Below are 4272 nucleotides of genomic sequence, written 5' to 3' on the forward strand. Positions count from 1 at the left end.
ATATAAAGCAGTTATTTTAGACCAGAGACCTCGTTACAAATTATATATTGCTCAAAGGCATCAATGTATGAGTATGACATTAAATGTGTTTAAATATAGTGGGGGGATTTAAAGCAGATTCGGGGCCAGTGACTTCCAACGTGACCTTTCCTGTGGCTCTCTTGCCTCTCTCCCCCCTTCCCCCCACACCCTGCAGGTTTTTATACCTTGTTTTAAATCTGCTGCTCTGGGCCAGTGCATTCCACAGTCTCACAACCCTTTCTATAAATACCCATTCATTGCTTGACTTCTCTGTTTATTAGTTATGAATCACCTTGAGGTGCAATGGTGGCTTTTGTGACGTCAAATTAAAAGACGGCCGATTGGAAACACGTTGGGGTCAAAGTTTCTTTTTGCACAGAATTGAACCTAAATCATTCAAGATGAAATATTGTATTTGCTGCATCACAACAAACAATATCTTGTTATGAATGTTAGCTCAGTAGTTCCCCAGTGTCAGAGGAAGAATTTTCTGATCCCCTCATTTATTTAATGTAAGACACAAACACAGGTATTCATTAAGAATCAACTCACAGATTGATACTGAGACAAACGCAGTGAGAGATACAGACAGCATCGGGACACAAGGCGGACAAGAGAGATGGATAAATAGAAAACGGCCTCAGACTCCAGCAGTCAGTGACCGGTAGGTGATAGGTATCAGTGAGTGGAGGTAAGCAGTGGAGGCATAATTTGGCTTTGTGGCTTAGTTGGTGAAAGCGCCTGTCTAGTAAACAGGCGATCCTGGGTTCGACTCCCAGCGGGGCCTTTTTTTTCTTCTTTATGACTCTGCAGGGGTGAGTTTATTCTCGTGTGAAGGGGCTGCAATCCGTTTAAATGTGACTGCGGCTGCATTAGTTCCCACTCTGGATAAAGGCTCCAGTCGCTGTGAGACACATGTCGAATTGAAACACTGTCATAATTTCTGGCGGTGCTGATTTCGGACTTCTCCAAAAATCCATCTTTTCTAAGCGGTGCCGTGCGTTACTTTGCTGTGGACAGAGCAGAAGAACAACAGCTGGTGTGTGGCGCCATGATCCTATAGTTGTCAGTACCCTGTGTTGTACCCGCAGCAACTTCGGTTAGAATCCCAGTCACGGTATAACTCGCTTTATATATTTTGTTCTCTGTGGCACCTGCTGATAGAACGCAACAAGAAATCAATCATTACTACATGAAACAAATATTATTTGTTGGCGGTGAAAACCTATTTACTCCTTCATAACCCCGAGCTCTCATATGCCTGAGCTTAATGTTCCAGATTTCAAACCCAACTCTTCTCCCAGCTTTTTTTTCCTTCCACAATCAATAGCCTCCTTTTCTTTCCTCCTTCCATTTCTTTACCACTTTCCTGAGGTATTACCTTAACCTAACATTCACTTTCAACTACTTAACTTCAGCAAACTTAAGTTTACTCTGCGACAATCGTTGTTCCTGGGGGCACATGTCCCATTCGCACCAATCTCAATTGGTGCTTTGAAACCAGTCGATACTTTCAAGTCTGCGGAACCGCTCGACAGACAAGCATTGCCAAAGCAGGGCCGGCCTTCAGAAGCAATATAGCCGGATTGCACACGGAATTTCGTTGGCCTAATGGATAAAGCGTCTGATTTCGCTGCTGATCGTAATCGGGATTGTTGTCAGTCATGGATCATTCTGTGCCTATTTAAAATGGTTGAGCTCACAGTCCCGGATCATTCTGCATGTTAGTCTTTTTTAAAGGAAGGCGATTTCAGCTGTGACGACCGTGTCCGTTCTATCTCCCACACTTCTGCCCTCACCCCTGCCCCTCCCTCTCGGAACCACGATAGGGTTCCCCTTGTCTTCAGCTTTCACCCCACCAGCTTCCACATTTAACGGATCATCCTCCTCCATTTCTGCTGCCTCCAAAGTGATCCCACCACCAAACGCATCTTCCCCTCCCCTTTCAGCATTCTGTAGGGACTGCTCCCTCCAAGACACCCTAGTCCACTCCTCTATCACCCCCAACAGCCCTTCCCCTTCGCCTGGCACCTTCCTGTGCAAGCGCAGGAGATGTAACACCTGCCCCTATACCTCCCCCCTTCCCACTGTCCAGGGCCCTAAACACCTTTCCAGGTGAAACAGCGATTTACTTGTACTTCTTGCAATCTAGTATACTGTATTCGCTGCTCACGATATGGTCTCCTCTACATTGGGGAGAACAAACGCAGATTGGGTGACCGCTTTGAGGAAAATCTCCGTTCAGTCCGTAAGGGTGACATTGAGCTTCCGGTCACCTGTCATTTTAATTCACTGCTCCATTCCCACTCGGACCTCACCACCCTTGACCTCTTGCATTGTTCCACGGAAGCTCAACGTAAACTCGAGGAACAGCACCTCTTCTTCCGATTAGGCACTTTGCAACCTTCCGGACTCAATATCGAGTTCAACAATTTCAGATCATAAACTCGGCCCCTATTACATTTTTACTTCTATTTTTTTCTACCCCTTTGTTTTGGGTTTTCCCTTCCCCACCTTTCCTTCCATGTTTTTCTCTCTCCCACATGGCAGCTGTCTCTGATCCTGCCAACGCACTTCACACCTAATCTGAGCTGTCTTTTGTCTCCACTGTCCTATTACTATCTCGTCTGGTTTTGAATACCTCTTAATGTCTCTTTACTTCATTTGTTCTATCGCAACCCTGCCTTCGATCTATTTAATTTCCTTTCCAGTTTTGAAAAAGGGTTCACCAAAAAAGTCAACTCTAATTTCTCTCCACGGATGTTGCCTGGCCCGTTGAGTTTTGCCAGCATTTTCTGTTGTTATTTCAGATTTCCAGCATCTGCAGTATTTTCCTATCGTACGAGTTGTTAAGGTGTTGTGTTCGAAGTTGCATTGGGTTTCCCTGCGCAGGTGCGAACCCAGCTCACTTAATTCGAAATATATCAATCTTTTTTGCTCGAATTCTTTGAGGATGTAACATACAGGGTGGATAAAGGGGAACCAGTGGATGTAGTGTATTTGGACTTCCAAAAGGCATTTGACAAGATTCCACACAACAGATTACTGATCAAGATAAGAAATCACGGGATTGGGGGTAGTATACTGGCATGGGTGGAAGATTGGCTATCTAACAGAAAACAAAGAGTTAGGCTAAATGGTTCATTCTCGGGCTGGCAATCAGCAACTAGTGGTGTTCCGCAGGGGTCAGTGCTGGGACCCCAACTCTTTACAATCTATATTAACGATTTGGAGGAAGGGACCGAGTGCAACATATCCAAGTTTGCCAACGATACAAAGATGGGAGGGAAAGCAGTGAGTGAGGAGGACATAAAAAACCTGCAAAAGGACATAGACAGGCTAAGTGAGTGGGCAGAGATTTGGCAGATGCAATATAATGTTGGAAAGTGTGAGGTTATGCATTTTGGCAGAAAAAATCAAAGAGCAAGTTATTATCTAAATGGAGAGAAACTGCAAAGTGCTACAGTACAAAGGGATCTGGGGGTCCTGGTGCATGAAACACAAAAAGTTAGTATGCAGGTGCAGCAGGTGATCAGGAAGGCCAATGGAATCTTGGCTTTTATTGCAAGGGGGATGGAGTATGAAAACAGAGAAGTCTTGCTGCAGTTGTACAGGGTATTGGTAAGGCAACGCCTGGAATACTGCGTGCAGTTTCGGTTGCCATATTTAAGAAAAGATATACTTGATCTCGAGGCGGTTCAGAGAAGGTTCACTCAGTTGATTCCGGAGATGAGGGGGTTGACGTATGAGGAAAGGTTGAGTAGGTTCGGCCTCTACTCATTGGAATTCAGAAGAATGAGAGGCGATCTTATCGAAACATATAAGATTGTGAGGGGGCTTGATCGTGTGGATGCGGTGAGGATGTTTCCACTGATGGGTGAGACTAGAACTAGGGGGAATAATCTAAGAATCAGGGGCTGCCCTTTCAAAACTGAGATGAGGAGAAACTTCTTCACTCAGCGGTTGGTAAATCTATGGAATTTGCTACCCCATAGAGCTGCGGAAGCTGCAACATTAAATAAATTTAAAATGGAGATAGACAGTTTCCTAGCAGATAAGGGAATTGGGGGTTATGGGGAGAGGGCAGGGAAGTGGACGTGAGTCTAGATTCGGATCATCCATTATCCTATTGAATGGCAGAGCAGGTCCGAGGGTTCGTATGGCCTACTCCTGCTCCTACTTCTTATGTTCTTATGTTCCTAAATCCACTCCTTTATATGAGGTGTTGTGCTGGATTTGCTCACAATCCTA

At 45.0% G+C, this 4272-nt stretch overlaps 1 non-coding gene across 1 annotated transcript; it reads left to right on the forward strand.

Annotated features, from left to right (window-relative positions):
* Nucleotides 1-734: 734 nt before the first annotated feature.
* Nucleotides 735-808, forward strand: trnat-agu (transfer RNA threonine (anticodon AGU)). Its single transcript has one exon. It is a non-coding gene; the product is annotated as a tRNA-Thr (tRNA).
* Nucleotides 809-4272: the final 3464 nt, after the last annotated feature.

This window comes from Somniosus microcephalus, unplaced genomic scaffold (assembly GCF_052327205.1).
Source record: "Somniosus microcephalus isolate GS21.2 unplaced genomic scaffold, FLI_Smic_1.0 unresolved_chr1, whole genome shotgun sequence".
Classification (NCBI taxonomy): domain Eukaryota; kingdom Metazoa; phylum Chordata; class Chondrichthyes; order Squaliformes; family Somniosidae; genus Somniosus; species Somniosus microcephalus.